Source organism: Mustela erminea, chromosome 9, assembly GCF_009829155.1.
Source record: "Mustela erminea isolate mMusErm1 chromosome 9, mMusErm1.Pri, whole genome shotgun sequence".
NCBI classification, from domain to species: domain Eukaryota; kingdom Metazoa; phylum Chordata; class Mammalia; order Carnivora; family Mustelidae; genus Mustela; species Mustela erminea.
Genome location: NC_045622.1, coordinates 51,094,313 through 51,113,286, shown reverse-complemented (window position 1 = coordinate 51,113,286; position 18,974 = coordinate 51,094,313). Strand labels below are relative to the sequence as shown.

General features: G+C 46.9%; 1 protein-coding gene across 6 annotated transcripts in view; it reads right to left on the bottom strand.

Moving 5' to 3' along the window:
• TENM4 (teneurin transmembrane protein 4) overlaps positions 1 to 18,974 on the bottom strand; it is a 720,251-nt gene that overhangs the window by 502,518 nt on the left and 198,759 nt on the right. The gene's annotated exons all lie outside the window — the stretch shown is intronic.

Sequence of the window (18,974 nt, the reverse complement as noted above, 5' to 3'; positions counted from 1 at the left end):
CAAAGGGCCTGCAAGGACCACCAGGTGTGGAACAGCAGGGCTGTTAATGAGCTGCCACATGATTCCCCTCCCTGGAAACCTCCTTCGGTCTCAGGGAGGAAGCCAGTCCTGAAGCGTTAGCACGGACACATCTCAGCCTCAGCTTCCCCACCTGCCTTCTCCTACCTCATGTGCCCCTACCCCCAGCCACACGTGCTTATTTCTGCCTTGGTGAAGCTGAAGACATCATGGGGGACAAACTGAGTTGGAAAAGAACCTTCTCCAGAGACGGGAAAACCAATGAAATGTGGGGGTTATGAAGGTTTTCCTACTTCGACTTTTTTCAGTTTTGTTAGAACATGCCTTAAGGTTTTTTTAATAAAATATTTTTAGAACTGTTTAGATTTGCAGAAAAGTTGCGAAGAAGTGTTCCCACATAAACTGCATCCATTTTCTCTTGTTATTAACATCTTATTATCTTGTATTAGTATGGTTCTTTCATGACAGTCAATGACCACTATTATATTCTATTAACTGAAGTTTACACTTTATTCAGATTTCCTTAGTTTCCACCTACTGTTTTCTATTTCAAGACCCCACGCAAGCCAGCACATTACATTCGGTTATCACACATCCCTAGGCTCTTCTTGGTGGTGGTAGATTCTAGGATTTTCCTTGGTTTTTGATGACCTTGACAATTTTGGGGAGGGGGCGCTAATATTTTGTAGAATGCCCCATATTGGAATTCTTCTGATGTTTTTCTTGTGATAAGACTGGCCAATCAGAGTAAGTGACTCTTCTGCTTTTCACCCTTTCTTGGTTACAAACGCCATACCCTAGTTCCTGTCCCAAATTGCAATTCCTCTGCTATTCCTGCAATGAACCCATTTCACTGGTAAGATGACTGCTGTTTGACTCTGAAGGGAGACAGTGTGGAAACTGGCACTTACGGCATGGCTTCTAGGCCATTTCAGCAGATGCTGACCAATGTTAGCTGCGGCTCCTTCTCTCAGGACATGGCCCACACTCTCTGGAGCAGCACCTCTATGTGGTTGGAAGGGACAGACAGTGTCTTGTGCAAGGTCAGAAGTTCAGAGTCTAAAAGAGTTCCTGAGCAGGAGTAAGGCCTGTCTCTTTTTGGAGCTGAATTTCTGACCTCAAACACTGCTCCTGCTCCCTTACTGGAAGGTCAAGGTCATCACCAGGACCTAACTTGGCAAGGCAGAGATCACAGCAGTTCTGACATCTAAGGGCAGAGCTACCTCTCCCAGTAACCAGTGTGGCGACCGGGACAACCTCTCTGAGCCTGGGTTCTCTCAGCAGCTTGTGGAAATCATCTTACCACCTCCTCGAGGCTTGTTGTGAGGACCAGCTAAAAAAAAACAGATGCAAAAGCACTTCATAATCTCTATAAAGGCCCGTCTGGAGCACTTTTGCAGTCATCACCAACAACAAACCCAGGTCTCCTATTTTCTGAGCTTCATGACACAGTAGGAACCATCCGGTCACCATAACATGGACAGGCTTCAGGTGGGGGGATGGGTGCTCCCAGGGACAATTTTAAAAAAACGAGTCCCTGGGCCTTCTGAGTAAGATCAAAGTCAAATGTTTTCAGTAAAGCAAACACAGAAACCAATCATATGTTTATAGTACAAAAGACTTGTCCTTTGGCTGCCTAGCAAGGGCCCTCGGGCTTAGAACTGCACTTGTACCTGCTTTTACCTCGACTCTGCCTTTGATGCATGTTTTAACCCACTGAACTCAGTGGGGTGGGGAAGGGGTATTGTTGCCTGGGGAAACCTACTTCCAAACCGTGGCTGGGGTTTTAGCATGCTGATTATGAATGGAACATGAATGGAAATTAACATGAATGGAAATTAATTTTACTTAACAATTCTGCATACCCAAAAGGAAATAAAGTAAAAAGGAAAACAAGCTGGAAAAAATATTTGTAGCATGGAAGGTAGAAGAGGGTTAATAGCCATTCAAAAACGATCTGCTGCAAGTCGATGTGGGAAAAAATTCAGGACACCAATAAATAAATTGGCAACAGACATGGGTGTGTTCTGCAAGAAGCATACTAAGTGAATACACACATGGGGAAAACGTTCAGATTCTCTAGTAATCAAAGAAATACAAATTAGAGCAAAAACAAAATACCATTCTACCGAAATTAGGAACCTCCCTCCCACCCGCCCCCCCAATAATGCTTTGGAACTAGTCATTGAAAGGTACTTATTACTAGCAACAATGTCACGCAGACTAGCTGAACAACAGGGATGAGACCCCCAGCTGTAGGAATCCATACCCAGGACATCCACTTTCTAGCTGAGACTTTGAGCAAGTTATTCAACATCCCTGAGCTTTTAATGTTCTCATCAGTAAAATAGGGATAAAAATACTCTTCCCAGGGCAGTTGCAAAGCGTCTTGGCATACGCTAACACTTCTGATTCACCCAGGTCTGAAGCTTGAGCGAGGCCCAGGCCTTAGCTCTGGAATGTGGAAATGAAACTCAGAGAGGTACCTGAAGCTACAAAGCCAAGCACTCCAACCCAGTTCTTCCAGGCTCTAGATCATGCTTTCCTCAGAGGCAGGGATGTGGAAGGGAGCCTGAAGAGAGGGCAGTAGGGGGACCCCTTCAGGTGGTGCTGAGGCTGGCAGGAAGTGAGAAGAGAGGACCAGGTGGGGCCAGCAGGGCGTGCTGGGGGGGGTGCTCCTTGGGCACAGAAGTCTGTGTGGTGTAGCCCACACCTGAGCCTTTCCTCTTACCTGCTCTTAAACTGAACATGGCGTGTGCATGCGGGCCCCACCTGCATTCGGCCATGACAGAGAGTGGGGTTTCCATTTGTTTGATAGATGATTAGAAAAGCAGGAGGTAGCAGCTGGCCTGTTTATTATCCGCTCCTACCGAGCACTCCAGAGTGAGAGGCAGATGCGGCGCGAGTCACTGCCTGCATGCCGAAACAATTCACTTTTCACACACTAGGCAGCCGCTGGCCCAGCGACTTACACCGATGTTCAAGACACATTGTCTCCAGAAGAGAGAGAGAATAAAAAGGAATTTCTCAGAGTGTGATTTGGAACTCACGTATAAGCCGTGTCCAGGAGAAGAACAGGGGATTTCAGGCAGAATGTCAGCCAGCCAGGAAAGGCGTCTAAGCAGGTCTGGTTGAAGGTGAGAGCGTGGACAGCAGCTTGCCAGGGAGCCCAAGGGAGATGTGGACAGTGAAGTGGTCAAGAGCTCTCTGCCCAGATTGCTTTCTGACTTGAAAAACCATCCATGGCATCAGACTGCAGACGAACTGAAATTCCAGTTTCGGAACAAGGCACATCAAGATTCGGCTTCTGCCCTCCCAGCAACCAGCCTTCTTCCTGACCTTGCCAGGTATTTGTGGTTCCCAAAATGTGCAATGCAGTGCCAAACCTTGTTGGTCTGCCTGAACGGCCAACCCTTTCCCCACCTTTACCTTAAAAATTCTGATCCCACTGAGGCTGCCAGGCTGAGTCCCACACCACTCCTTCGGTTTCCCTTCAGCAATACTGTAATTTACGCAGCTCCCTCCACGGCAGATTGGACCATTTCTTATCTACCCTTGCATCACGAGTCTAGCCTGAGGCCTGACACACAGTACATGTGTAGACACACAGAGTGTATGAGCAAATACTCAGATATCCCAGTGAGATTTTAGGGTGGATAGGAAGGTTAGATGGCTGGACAGATGAATCAAACCAATGTTTTACGAAGTCCATCTGTTATTACACAGAAGACTGGGGTGGAACAAGAGACATCAAAACCAGCAGAGAAGCGAATGCACTAGTCTAGATTACAACAGAGGCAGGGAGATGGGAAGGATGCGGGGGACCCACGTGGTCTTGGTAATTGGACTGATCAGAAACTGGTAAGTTCTGAGCAAAGGTTGAGAGACAGTGCAGGGAGGCTGACCCCCAGTTTCCAAATGGTGGAACTGTGATCCACTTAGGCTAGATGGGGACCCGGTATGTCACTTCATATTGGGGGTGACGGGGGTCTAGGAGGTGGTGAGTCTGATCTTAGTAACGAAGCAGTCCTAGCAGAACTTCAGCACATACTCTTTCCCCATCTCTGGGTGGCCTTTTGTGACCCTCCAATGGGCAGGTCTTGGTTAAGATGGTCTGAAGACATGCTTAGCGAGAACAGAGGCCATTCAGACTCAGCCCAGGGACTGAGCAGGAAGAAAAGGGCTCTTGCAATACGGCTGCGCTGAAGAGTATGCTGGCCCTGAACTCCCCACCCACGGGGCATCACCTGAGGGAGCACGCAGTTGCCCCTGCAATGTGATGCATCCCAAGGGAGGCTATTCAATGTAGTACAAGCAGCACAGACTCTGGAATCAGGCGGCTCTGAGTTCGAATCCTGGGCCTGCTACTTGTTAGTCGAGTACTCCCAGGCAAGTGCCTTTACTGGTCTGCATCTCAGTCTCTCTGCCTGTAAAAGGAGGGGAATGATTCCTGCTTTTGATTGTAAATGCCAATTAAAATAGGCTTGCACAAGCCTGGCACTTTCTTCCCTTTGATGTTCTTCCCCTTTGGACACTTCCTTAGTCATTTGAGCAATGGGAAGAAAACTGCTATACACAGTGCATCAAGTATTTTATTGGGTACTTGCTTTATGCTGGGCACTGTGAAAACCTGAACAAAATCTGAGAGGCTTTGGCTCCCTCTGGGTTTAAACAAAACACCAAACACTATCCACATGCCATTCCCTGTATAGGTATGTGCACCTGTGTCAGTTCCACCTACCTGGCTGAGCCCCGCCCACCTGGCTGAGCACCTCTGGCAATTCACTACAGGGCTTTGAGCTCAGGGTCTTCATTGGTTCAAACAGGCCTGGTCACCTCTGCACAAAGGAGTCCTTGGGCCAGGGTGGGAGCACTTATGGCAAAGTGAGTGAGGAGTGGCATGTGCTCAGGAAAAGTCAGAGTGTTCACTACCTCCAACTCTGCTGAGAGAGGCTTTCCTGGGCCTTCACGAAGGCTGCTTTCTGCCTTCTCATTTGAATGCTTAGCGGGTTTCACTCTCTTAAGTGACACCGGCTGGAAATGTAATTGGGCACATAACTGCTATGAGGGGATGGAGGCAGCTTCAGCATCCAATGCTGGTGATTCCCTTAGGAAGAGAACCAGTGTGCTCTTCCCTTTCCTGCATCCTGGCCGACAGGGCAGTGGGCTGGGCTTTGCCCTTGGACCAGGACAGAAAGCAAGAGCCACTGAAGCATTCAGATTTCCAGAACCAAGTCTCTGGCTCTGAGTGCAAGGAAGCCACAGGGCCTTATCGTGATACAAAGAGCAGAAGACAAAAAAATCCCACCAGAAGTTTCCCTGACAAACATTCTATCAGGAAACCCAAAAGCAAGGCGGCCCAGTGGCAGAGGAGAAAGTGAGAGGTGTGGGGTTAGGAACTGGGCTGGGGCTTCTGCTCTCCTCCCCAGCTGTGGGGTTTGACAAGGTAGGAAAGCGAGGGCCTTAATAATAACACAATGATAAGAGTTAGCATTATTGCTGATAATCTTGTTTATGAAGGACCGAGAGGAGGACTTGGAGCAGGGAAGTTTGGAAAGGCAGAAAGAAGGGAACAGAAAACTGGATCAGAGGATGGGAGAAACAGGCCTTAGTGCCAGGCCCCATGTAGATACAAATACATAAATACAGAACGATAAATAAATATATAAATGCACAAGTATCTATCAGGCTTGTCATGTTCCAAAACTGGTAATTGGGTGGCACCTGAATGGCTCAGTTGGTTAAGCAGCGGACTCTTGATTTTGGCTCAGGTCACGATCTCAGGGTCCTGGGATGGAGCCCCGTATCAAGCTCTGTGCTCCGTGGGGAGTCCGACTGAAGATTTCCCTCCCTCTGCGCCTCCCCTGCTCCTGTGCCTGTGCTCTTCTCTTTCTGTCTCTCTGAAATAAATAAATAAAATTGATAATTGGCCTGTGGTGCTATGGAAACTGTTCTTTTTCCTTCTTACTCCCCCTCTAGTCCCCTTCCCATTCTCTTTAAGCTTTCTAAGACTTAACTGCAACCTCTGGGTAAGAATTAGGACAATCTTTTTTTTTTTTTTTTAAAGCTGAATTTGTTTGCCTATTTAAATCAATTCCTTTGACCTCCTCAAGCCCAAGGTTCAGATGTTTCCCTCTCCACAATAACATAAACTCGAGAAGCAGGCTGCTGCAACCCTGTCAGCCGCGGGCTGGTGTTCTGAAAGTGTCTGCAGTTCTGTTTGGGAGAGACTGGCCTCCTGGAAGGACACTGGGCGTTCCCGGTCCTGGCTCACACAGTACTCATTTTGGGGGCATGAGTCCGAGCTCTAATGCTGCCACAATGCCTGTGTTGCCCGAGACGACTATAGGACACAGGTTATGTGAGAAATCATAACTCGGAATACGCAGGTCTCCTGATGTCTGCTGCTCGGTCCTGGGGCGCTAAAGAGCAAGAAGGGAAAGACACATCTTTGTTTGGGGAAATCTTTCAGAAGCCCTTTCAAGACACTCCTGCTCCCTAATCCAGGTCTCCTGAATACAGTCTAGACTTTCCTTAATGGCTATGGATGGTGCCCTGCTCCTTTTTACTCTGCTCTCTTAAAAGAGAGCAGAGGCCCTTTGTAACTAGGACCTCTATGGTAGTATTTGTTCCTGAAGGAAGTGGCCCTGGTGTTTTGTGACTTTGGTATTTCCATGTTTACTCCTTCTTGTGCTGCGGTGCCCTCCCTGACTGTCTGCACTCAGGTGTCACTTTGGGTTCCCCTTGTCGTTCACCTTGCTGGACAGTGAGTCAGTTGTTGGAGCACAGCTATTCTACAGGCCCTGTCTCGCTGGACTTGAAAGACCTGGCTGCATCTCCAGCAGGGGCCACAGACTGGCCCCATCAGCACCCACACCTCCCAGTCCCCGTGTGCCCTTCATTCCACAGGGGCTATCCAGCTGGAAACAGACACATCCCCTCCCTCGTAGCCAGATCCCAGTTCCACGCAGCCAATGCACCCACAGGAACACGGGGGCAGAGGCTGTTACAGGTGAATCAAGGCTTCCCACAAACATGGCAGCCAAGGTGTCTGCTTGTCCAGATGACTACAGTATAGGTTCTACTGTTGGGATCCTAGAGCTTTGAGACCCAGGACCCAGTAACAGCTACAAACAACTGCATTCCAGCAGGCCTATACAGTGTTTGGGGACTTCTTTGGTTCTGTGGCATCCCAGCTTGGGTCTCTGGTCTTCCTGGAAAGTTTGGAAGCCACTTCATGTCCTGTATTAATCCATTTTCCAATTTAAACTAGCCAGAGAAGATTCTGTTTTCTGAAATGAAGCAGGACAGAGAAAATATCTGTCTGTTCCCAGACTGTAAGATCCTTAAGACCAGGGATTCGTTCTCAAGGGTCTTTATCTCCCCTGGGCCCAAAACACACTCTATGCCCTAAAGCCCCTGCTGAACAGGTGACACGGAGGGGGTCCCACTGCTCGGAGCTATCACTGCCAAACTGCAGGTCACTTAGCTGCACCAAGCTCTTGTACAGAGCAAGACTCAACAAACAGGTGATGATGTGGGTCAGGAAGACCTCTTATCAGAAAAGGGAAAGGACCGTGGTACACACACACACATTGTAATGTGTTTTGTTGCTACAGACTTTCTTTTTTTTTTTTTTTTTTTTCCTCCTGTTTCCTGCCTGGCTGGCTCTCTGCCGGGTTCCGAAGAGCGGAGGAACGTCCAGATAATCAAAGTTCTGCAACCATACGTACTGTTAGTAACTCCTTTCAGAGCCCTTCCTGTCCAGATGTACAAAGAGAATAGCAAAGGGAAATAAATCCAACATTTCCTTGCTTTACCCACTAAACCGCTAAATCTCAGCAGTTCTGAATCATCAAGTCTTGCATTTCTCATTAACTGCCCCTCATATGCAGCATTTTCAATTAAGCTGGGAGCACTGCTATACTAATTATGTGATGCTATTAGTCCCTGCAGATTAATATGCAGCTAACAGTTCAGGAGTGCTGTCTGGATTGTGTTCCTCTACCTACTTGAAAATAAACATTTCCTTGAAAGCTGTCCTTGACTTGGGAACTCAAAGGAGAGCACCCCCAAAACTTGGTGCTCTCAGGCGAGTAGTCTCTGCAGAGACAGGTCTGGCTGCACTAAGATCTGAACCCATTGAGCCAGGGACAAAATATCAGAGGACCCTGGGGCTGGAGGCACAGTTTATACCTCTGTATCCTCAGACATTCCTGGGCTCAGAGCAGGTGCGAGGTTAACACTTCTCATCAGACCGGCCTTAAGATGTCCCACTAAACCAGACGCAAAGCAAAGCAAACCAACCACAGAACCCCTGCAGCAATGTGCTTTTTGCCAAAAATATGGCTCCGTCCCAAGAAAAATACAAACAGTGAAAGGGAAGGAAGTCATATTTGTTTCTGAGTCGAATACCTTCACATCCCACAGCCCATTAATCTCCCAAGTACCCCGTGAGGCAGATGCTAGCATCCTCATTTTACAGATGAGAAAACTGAGGTTTGGGGAGGTCAATCACAGAGTATGGGGTCAACTCAGGAGGTAGCAGAGACCTGGGTGTGCTGGATTTGGGGCCCATGCTCTGTCCTGTACCCCTGCTTTCACTGACTCTGGTACGATGGCACCTGGATGGGGACAGGCGTCACAGCAACAGGAGAAGGGCAAAGGCAGTGACCCCAGGTAATAGTAATAATAGTCAGAAAGAAAACACGCATCATCAGGTTCACGTTGTACTTCCGGGGCACTCTGCTTTCCCTAGTTCATCCTTACCCTAGCCACTGGGCTAGGAGTCATTATCCCCATCTCAGGAATGAGGAAACGGAGGCCCAGAGCTCTCAGGTCCAAAACAGAAAGGCCCAAGCCCAGAGCTCCGGTACTGTCCCAGGTATTCTGACCCACGATGACTGATTAAGGAGGGCGGTACCACTATCCCCAATTCATGATGACATGTAACCTCACTGTCAAAAAGCGCTGATGACAGGCCTGAGTGAATGAATCCTGAGCAGTCTGGGACATGAGCAGATGGCACGGCAGTGGGAATACCAAAGGCTCAGAGCTGCCGGACATCACACAGATGAGAAATTTCCATGGGACACAGAGGTTGGGAAAGCTTCTAGAAGGCAGTGGAGGCAGAGAGGAAACCTGGCAAATCTCTCTGGGGGCAAATACTGGTGCAATGACTGTGCTCACGGGCTGTACTATTTGACGAGACTGCAGCTTCCTGAGACACGGGGATATAGCTTATCTTGCACGTGGATCCCCCAGTGAAGGGAACTCTGAAGCCAGAAGGAAGCCTTAGATTTAGATCCTAGATAATCCCTTTGTGGCAGAATGATTTGGGGTCACCATCTTGCCTGTCTTACACCTGAATACACTAGTGGTGAATTGAGCAGAAGTGGATGACATCGGAACATCAAGTGTCAAAGGCTCTACAAAGGGTGCCTGGGTGGCTCAGTAGCTTAAGCGACTGCCTTTGGCTCACGTAATGATCCTAGAGTCCTGGGATCGAGTCCCGCAAGGGGTTCTCTGCTCGGCAGGGAGTCTGCTTCTCCCTCTGCTCCTTTCCCTTATCATGCTCTCTCTCTAATTCTTTCTCTCTCTCTTTCTCAAATAAATAAATAAAATCTTAAAAGGAAAGAAAGAAAAAAAAGGCTTTACAAATACCAGGCACCAGTTGGAGCAGAAAACAGTGATGTTGGAATCTTCTGGAACCAGATGGCTGGAGTTCCAATCCCAGTGCTGTTATTTAATGGTGTGACTTGGGTATTCTCTGTGACTGTTTTTGTCTTACTGTCCCCCGTTAAATGGGGGCAATAAGAACATCTACTGTTTAGGGTTGTTTTGAGGATGAAATGGGCTCCTGCAGGTGGAACTTAGCCCCATGCCAGGCACAGGAAGGGCTTCACTGGAGTCATCAGTGGTGGTGTTAGGCGTGTTGGAAGTACTGAGGTAGATACGCAAGCAGTAATAAGACTTGTGGGTCTTCAGCACTGCCATGGCATGGACTCTGCCATAACACAGGCCCGGCAACTCATAAGGCCATCCTGAAAACGGTAAGGGGTGGTCTGAGCAACAGTGTGGAAGTTGACTGGTAAGTCAAGCTCATCACCAGGCAGATCCTCCAAAAAGCCCAGATGTGCACCTCTGTCTCCCCATGACCACTTCCATTGCTGGATGCCTATGGAAACACGAGATTCAGAGAGATAAATAACTCAGCCGTGGCCATCCAACTACTAAATGGTAAATCAGGACTTAAGATTGATCGACTGATTGATCTATAAGAGAGAGGAAGTGGGTATGCTCAGGGTCGGGGAGAGGCAGAGGGGGAGAGAGGGTGAATCTTATGCAGACTTCCCTCTGAGCACAGAGTCAGATGACCTGAGCTGAAATTAAGAATTGGACGCTTAATGGACTGAGCCGCCTAGGCGTCCCTGGTAAATCAGGGTTAAACACAGGCCATCCAATCCTAACACTTGTCTGCTTTGCAGGCGTGGGACTCATTTGATCATTTGTGCCTTGATACTTGGGACGTTTCAAGCATTAAATCATCTTACCTGGCGCCTTTTAAAAATAAATCATTCCATGAAAATCCTTCTCAATGTTCCTTTCCCTAGTATCTTTTTAAAGTATTTTCTACTTTTTTGTTTGTTTGTTTGTTTGAGTAATTTACATTTTTCCAGAAAACAGCCCCCTTATGGAGGTTTTTTAACTTCTGAGAATACAAATACAGTGCATTGTATTGTTATCCTTTTAAATCACATCAGTTGTTCTATTTCCTTTCTCATTAATTACTTCTCTTCATTTTAATATTAGATGTTTTCCAGTGCTCTATTTTGCATCATACAGTACAATAAGAAGCCTACACACACAAAGTATTTTAAAATGCTGGCCACAGCAGAAGCTGCCTGGCTTGAAAATAAGTCAGAAGGTATCTTCAAGAGAGAATTCTTTTGGAGGGGAAAATGCTGGTGGGAGCTAGATGGGTGGGAGCTGGATGGGATACAAAGGGGGCTCCTGCATTCAGATGGAGATGGGTTCTGTCTGCTAAGAGAGCAAGGGATGAATCTGACAGCAGACAGCTGGAGGAGGAGGGTGTGTGCATTGGGGGTGGGGGGGGAACCACAGGGAGGAGGACAGGGAGAGAGCGCCAGGCACCAAGGTGGCGAGCAGGGAAAGGTTGGCCAAGCAGATCTGGGGAGACCAAGGAGGGACCCGGATATCGAGTAGCCTGTGGGTTGGGGCCTGGTCTATTTGCTTTTATTGTTAAGAGAATTGATCACTCCAAAGTTAGAAGAGATCCCAATGAGGAGACTATGCTGACCCCTGCAATCCTATGGGCTTCCCAAGCAGGCGAAGGAATGTCAGAGGCTTGATAATACCTCACCTACTGGGTCCCTGGGGGATTAAACAAGATGATGCTTGGTAGAGGCCTAGCATGATGCCTGCTCACTGCGGGCCACTGCTCAATGTTAGACATACTTACGGAGAGGGACAGACAAAGGATGATATGTACACACTGGAGTGAGTGAGTGGAGGGGTGGGGGACATTGGTAGGGTAGAGAATGGAATGTCCAATCACAGGTCTTCTAAAATCCTTGCAGGCCCAGGGTATCCACACTCAACTGTTGCTCAGCCCTGAGCTGGTGACGAAACAGGCGATGGGGTGGCAGGACCCTGGGGTCATTCGCCAAAGACAAAGAGTGGAACCTGGAACTAGACAATAACCCCCAGCCGGCTCATCAGTGATCTGGGATTTGCAGGGCCCCCGCCACAGCCCAGACCGTGGGGCGGCCGTCCCGAATTTCAATTCTGATCCTTGTGTTTGGGCCCCATCTCAATTAAGATCTGTTAGAAGTCAATTTCACAGTGGTTGGTTTTAGAAGATCCCCGCAAAATGATAAGCGAGAAACAGGCAATCGCTTCTTTGGGGAGCAGAGGCCATCCTCAACAGGGCCTCAGATGCTTTATTTATTTTGATTTGATTTTAATTTGGTAAATAATGCTTATTTAATTTTATTCTGTGATTTCAAAAACAATATATGTACAGGAGGGAAAAACAGCTGTGGTAGCCCTCATCAGAGCTCAGACTAATGGTGATTTTCCCTTCATCGGCTGTGAGGCTTAAATAAATACATTTCCCCAAGCTGATAAGCAATCATTTCCAAATGTAGAAAAAACTCAGCAAGGTGGAAAGAAAAGGAGAAAAATCATCCACAGTCTCACTACCTGGAGACAACCACGGTTAACAGTTTGTGTGTGTTTCCTTCCTGTAAGTCTTCTCTGATTGTTTCACACAGCCGCGATGACACTGTGCGTGTAATGGCATTTCCTGCCCTTTGCATTAATGGTACACCATGTGCATTTCCTCGTGTCGTTACAATCTCTGTAAACATCATTTTTAACGGCTACAAAATATTCCAGTCTAGGAATGAATCATAATTTACCTAACCAATTCCCTCAAGGGGAGCATTTAGTGGTTTCCAATTTTTCGTTCTTGTCCATAAGGCTGCAGGGAACACCCATGTGTATACATTTTTGCCTGCATATCAGATTATTTTCTTAGGACAGATTCCCAGAAGTAGAATTACCAGGTCAAAGGACACAGACTTTTGAGAGGTTTTTGAATCTCCTGCCAAACTGCTTTCCTGAGCACCGGTCCCCATATCCGCGCCCCCCCTCGCAGTGTGTGAGAGCCCCTCGGCGCACACAGGTAGCCCTGTCTGGCGTGTTTTTTAAACCCTACACCGTGAGGGAAACTGCCACTCTGGGGCTCCGGAGGGCTTTGATTCTTGTTTTCCCTTTGGTGGCCCCAGAAAGGGTCAGTGGACTTCTAGCCCCTCCCCTTGTCCCCTCCCCTTGTGTCTGGCTTTATCGCCTTTCATCTAGGGGCACAGAACAGGGCTCTGTGTGCTCCTTATTCCCACCAAGGGTCCAAGACATAGCAGGAGGCAGACTCCTATCTGTGAGTCTGAGGTCAATTTTAGCACTTCTCTGCAATGTATCAGCCTCAAGGTACCCTGTTTTCTCCTTTTCTGAAGTACCCTCCCATGTGGGCACACGTCTGCCTGCCATGCTCACACGCAGCCTCGCTCTGGAAAGCTGGAGAAGACATCTTTCTGCTTTGTGTCCTAGAGGTCACTGGACATGCCCAGATCACATGGCCGTGCTGAATTTAAAGCAAATACAAAACACTTCAAAGGGAAAACCGCGTGAGCCTTTCCACACACGGAATTGGAGAGTTCCAAGCAAATACTTCAGGGATATTTAATCACGAGAAAATCAGAAACACCAGAGGAGGGAGGGCTGTAAGAACAGAACCCCTGTCATCTAGGGAGGAAATTATGTGCTCCCCGGAGAGAGGCAGGAAGAGGTTCTGAGCACCTCCAGGGGAGCCGGGGTTGTGGGAGGCATTGTCATAAACAAGGGGACAACCAGGAGGACAAGAGTCTCTGTGTCCACCCATCAACACATCGAGGCTTGGAGAAGTCGTGTCCAGCCACCGTCACACAGCCAGTGAGAGGCAGAGGGAGAATTCCCAGGGGTGCCCTACTAGAGTTCACTTCTCAAACTTTAACGTGGGTGAGATGCAGGCGATGGTCCTGTCAAAATGCTGATGGGATTCAGCAGGTCTGCAGAGGGCCTAGGAGTCTGCATTTCTAACGAACCCCAAGTGATGCAGATGCAGATCCTGGTCCAGGGACCACACTTGGAGTGACAAGACCCTATGCCTGTGGGTCTCAAATTTCAGCAAGGCTCAGATCATCAGGAGAGCCCCTTCAATGACACATTGCTGGGCCCACCATCCACAGCGAATGACTCAGCAGGTCTGGGCTAGGCCCTGAGAATTTGCATTTTGTGAAAGTCTGAGGTGCTGCTATTGCTGTTAGTTTAGGGACCCCCATCTGAGAATACCACCCTACACTACAGCTTTGTGAGGGTGGAGGGGGAGCAGGTCTTGGCCTGCCCACATGCTGCTTTGGGGCCTTCCTGTGTTCTAGAGATGTGGTAGGCCTGTGTTCTTGGGAGAGTGTGGAGTGGGGTTGCAAAAGAGGTCCTGTTTTTGTCCAGAGACCCTCAGCTTTTGACGGTGGTATTAGGAGGCTCAGGGTCTGTGTGTGCACATGTGTGCATGTGTGCGGGCGTGCATGTGGGTGTGTGTTGAGTCGCATGCCGCGTCCCTAAGGCCCTGAGAACATCCCTCCAGAACCAGCAGCTTGAGGACTCAGCCATAAAAAAGCCCGCTTTGCAGTATATCAGTTATATTATGTTGTCGAACAGAGTTTCCTGCTTGTTGGGTCTTGGAGTTTAATAAAAAAATATATTATGACTCATTCCAAACTTTACAAAAGTCCTTGGGGAATCTGAAATGAATCATGTTAAGCTCCTGTTATAAAACAAACAGTCCTCTCTTTCACAAGCCTGTATCCACAGCAGACTAGCAGTAGGGGTGAGGAAAAGGGAAGACAGGGAAGAAGAAGACTCAGAGCAAGGGTTGAAATCTTTGGTCAGGGCCTCTCTTAAATAACCAGACCTCTGGGTCAAAGGAAGGCAGAGCCCAGGGAGGCTTCAGGCAGGAAAAGTCTTCTTTAATGGCGGGTCAACTCCGTAAGAGTCACAGATAGCTTGAGGAAACAAGTCCACAGAGGTCACCTCCTCCAGGAAGCCTTCCTCGATTTCTCTAGGAAATTTCTCTAGGCAGAAGTGCTCTCAAATGCATGGCCCTTTATATTTGCTTCTGAACACAGAAAACTGTCTCCTTATATCCCAGCTGTTTGCAGCCATGATGGCTTTCCTACAGCACTAAATCTTTTGGGCTGGAAGAACACAGGTAGGTCTGTGTCCAAAGCTTTCTATCCCGCCTGCTGCAGGCCCTACAATGCAGCAAGAGCTCTGCAACCAGTACATGTTGGACTGACTGACTCTGTGAAGTTTCTCAGTCTCCATGGCCACCTTCAGCCCAGGTTGCACTAAGAGAAACCAAATGCAGTGGCAGGTTGGTAGGCAAGCATCAGTAGAGTATTAACTGGCACAAACTATGTCCCCTCCTACTGAGCTCTGGCTGGGAACCCTCCCTGGACGCTGAGGGCATGCAGAGGAACCCTGTCTCCCCCACTTACTAGCTGGAGGGCTTTGGGCAAATCACGTCACTGTTCTGTGCCTCAGTTTCTCCATCTGAAAGTCAGAGATAGTAATAGAACTAATATGATGGTTAGTGTTGAGAAGGTTAAATCAAATGACACATGAAAAGCACATAGTGGCTAGTTGAAAGAAAGAGCGAGAGAGAGATAAAGGAAAGAAGGAAGGAAGAAGGAATAAAGGAAGGAGAGAAGGAAAGAAGGAAGAAAGGAAAGAAAGAAAGGGAAAAGGATCCAGTTAGTAGAACATGAGACCCAAAATCCAAGAGAAAGAGAGCAACACAAGAGATTAGGTCCCTTTACAATTTCAGGCCAAATTTCAACAGATAAATGCATGGAAAGGATAAATGAGGAGGCCAGATAAAGGGACTACTTTTACAGAGTACTCAATAAATGTTAGCTATTATTAAGACATTGCTGAGCACACAAATGTTATTTCATCCCATCTTTATTACAACCTGTGAGATGATTTTTATTTCTCAGATTTTACAGCTGAGGAAACAGGGGCCTCTCTCCATGGGGTTGGCAGAGCTATCTGTGTATAGCAAAAAATAATAAAAAGGCAAGTGAGCAAACTCAGTGGGAAATAATTTGGCATTTTTCAGGAAAGTTGAAGATTCTCGGCTCTTATGATCCAGCATTTCCAAACCCAACAGGCAGGCACAGCTAAAAGACACATACGAAGATGTTCATAGCACCATTGTTTATAACAGTCAAATACTGGAACAACTCCAATTCCCCCCAACAGCAGAACAGCTAATTTCTGGATACTTGTGCAATGGAACATCACACAGCAACAAAAATGAACACACCTGAATTACACAGTGTTTGAATGAATCTTAAAAACATGGTATTGACCAAAGAAGATCAGGCACAAAAAGATACTTATTACCCGACTCTGTCTATACGACATACAAAAATGGGCAAAACGAAGGGAAACTGTTTTGGTACATACATGTAGATGTCAAAACAATGAAGAAAAGAAAGGATGAGATTCCCCTCGAAGGCAGAGTGGGGCAAAGGGAGGATGAGACGGTTGTGAACGGCGTGGGGCCTGGAAGGCTTTGGAAGGATAGCCAGTGTTCCTTTTGTGCATGGGTGGTGGTGACACGGGTGTTCCCTTCTTGATTATTCATTGGTACATATATGTGTGATATACTTTTCAGTGTGAATACTATATTTCACAATATTCAAAAACTTCCAAACAAAACCAAGACACAAGGATTGCCTTACAGTGGGAACTCCAGAATGTCATTCCCCAAAATTTAAAGCTGAGTCATTTAAAGACAGAACAGAACAGAACAGGAATTCAGCCTTCAAGAAGAAAGTGCCCACACCAAGCCTTTGGCAGTGACCTGGAGGCTCAGTCTTTCTTTACGACAGCAGAAAGCCCTGTAACCACGGTTACCACTTAACTGTGGTAGGTAAGGCCCTAACTGGTCTTGGGTTGGGTGTTTACATCCATTGTCACTAATCCTTACAATAGCACTCAATGTAACCATTAACAACGTATTCTCTAGCAGTGGAAATATGTGAATGTTGCAATGTCTCTTGGCGAGGAAGTGGGTGACCCAGGATCTAACTCATGGCTGTTCCAGGCCTCTGCCTCTGGTGCCATTGTATCTCACGGCCTCCTTCTACACCAGACTCACATCCTTGACGAACTTCGTTTACATCAAAGGACTGAACTAAGACAAGGGAATTTTCTGGACTTCCAGGGCAGCTGAAGATTGGTTGAGACCTTAATCCAAGTTGCATATGTGTTCCTTCCTCCCATTTGATAGGTAAGAGAACAGATAAAGGGCAGTGAGCTACAGTGTGGCCCATACGTTCAGTTGGGTTTTCACAGGAGAGCACAGAAGCACTGTTCACCCAGATGGCTCATACTCTCGGCCCTTAGGAAGGCACAGGTCCAAGTCTTCAATCTTGTTAAAGAGATAACATGGTCCTTCTGGAGCTCTACAGCGATCTTATAGAGCTTCACTGAGCATCTCTGAAGCTCGGAATGGAGGCAACATCACTCTAACCCTGAGAGACACGTGCAAATGTCCCAACAGGATGCCTGGCACCCAGTAGGCATTTGATAATTAAATACTTGCTGACTGATTTTTCACTGAATGGCCTAGATGATTCAGGGGTTAGAGGAGAGGTTCTGCAAACTTCTTCTTCCTGAGAATTCATTCAGTTCCGTTAATTAGAAAAGGTAAACCCGTCTCCTTCTGTGGCCAGGGACCCCCATGTTAGAGCATTCCCACCAGGGCCAGAGAAAAGGTTTTTGCTGACCCGTGTAGTCAACGTCTGGCAATTCTTTCAGAAGGGTCCGCCATGCCTCCAAGAGAACCTATTTTGGGTGTCTCCATTGTATCTCTAATTCCAACCCTAAAGTCATTTTGCACATCTTTCTAAGGATTCAAAAATAAAACTCCTGCCATCACGATAGAAGCAGTAAAAGGATTTTCAGAGAAAAAAAAATCTTCAAATACTATTTTTACAAAACTACCTTTTTCCCTTTTCCTTCTCTACCTTCACTAGAGACCTCTGAGTTATGAAGTGCACTTAACACCATTAATTGCCATGGAAACTACAGCGTCTTCCACAGAATATGGTCAACTTTTTCTGCAGAGAATTTTTTTTCCCCCTTTCAGCAGAGACTTTGAATAATAGGCTGTTTTTGATCCTTTTGCGGAAAGACAAATTTCTCCTCCCCTACCCCATTCCTTTTGATGTGTTACTTTCCCCGGCCACAAGTCCATGATAGCAGGAGCTGGTTACCGGGTTTTTAGAAGGCCAGGAAAGAGGAAGAATGCCCTTTGAATTCCAATTTTCTGATGATGTTGCCTGTGGGATACAGGTGTCCTCACCTGTTCTGATTTTATTCAGCTTCATTACCAACAACACAAGTGGCATGTAGTAATAATTATTAATAATTCCCATTTGGTTTTGTGCTTACAATAAAAGCAACAGTTTTTAGCCAGTACTTATTATCTGGTGCTTTTATCTACTTACTATGTACACTAGGTGCACTACATTTTTCTCAAAAGAACCATGTAGGTATTACAGATTTTCTTTTACAGATGAGGAAACTGAGGCACAAAGAGATTAAACCACCCTTTCAGGCACAGGGCTAATAAACTTGCTAAGAAAAATTTGGACATAGGCCCTACTTGTTTTTTTTTTTTTTAACTGAAATTCAAGTTAGTTAACATATAGTGTAGTAGTGGTTTTGGGAATAGAATTAGTGATTCTTCACTTAACGTATAATACCTAGTCCTCATCCTAGCAAGTGCCCTCCTAGATCCCCATCACCCATTTAACCCATCCCCCCAGCAGTCCTCAGTTTGTTCTCTGTAATTACGAGTCTCTTATGGTTTGCCTCCCTCTCTGTTTTCATCTTATTTTATCTTTCCTTCCCTTCCCCCATGTTCATCTGTTTTGTTTCTTAAATTCCACATATGAGTGAAATGATACAGTGTTTATCTTTCTCTGACTGATTTATTTTGCTTAGCATAATACACTCTAGTTCTACCCACTTTGCTGCAAATGGCAAGATTTCATTCTTTTTTTTCTTTAAAGATTGATTTATTTTAAAGACAGCTAGATAGTGAGCACGCGTGGGGGAGGGGCAGAGGGAGAAGGAGGCAAGAAGAGTCCCCACTGAGTGGGTCTTCATCCCAGGACTCTGAGATCATGACCTGAGGTGAAATCAAGAGCTGGATGCTTAATCAACTAATTGAGCCACACAGGCCCCCCCCCAAGATTTTATCCTTTCTGATCACTGAGTCATATTCTATTGCATATATATACCATTCATCAGTTGATGGA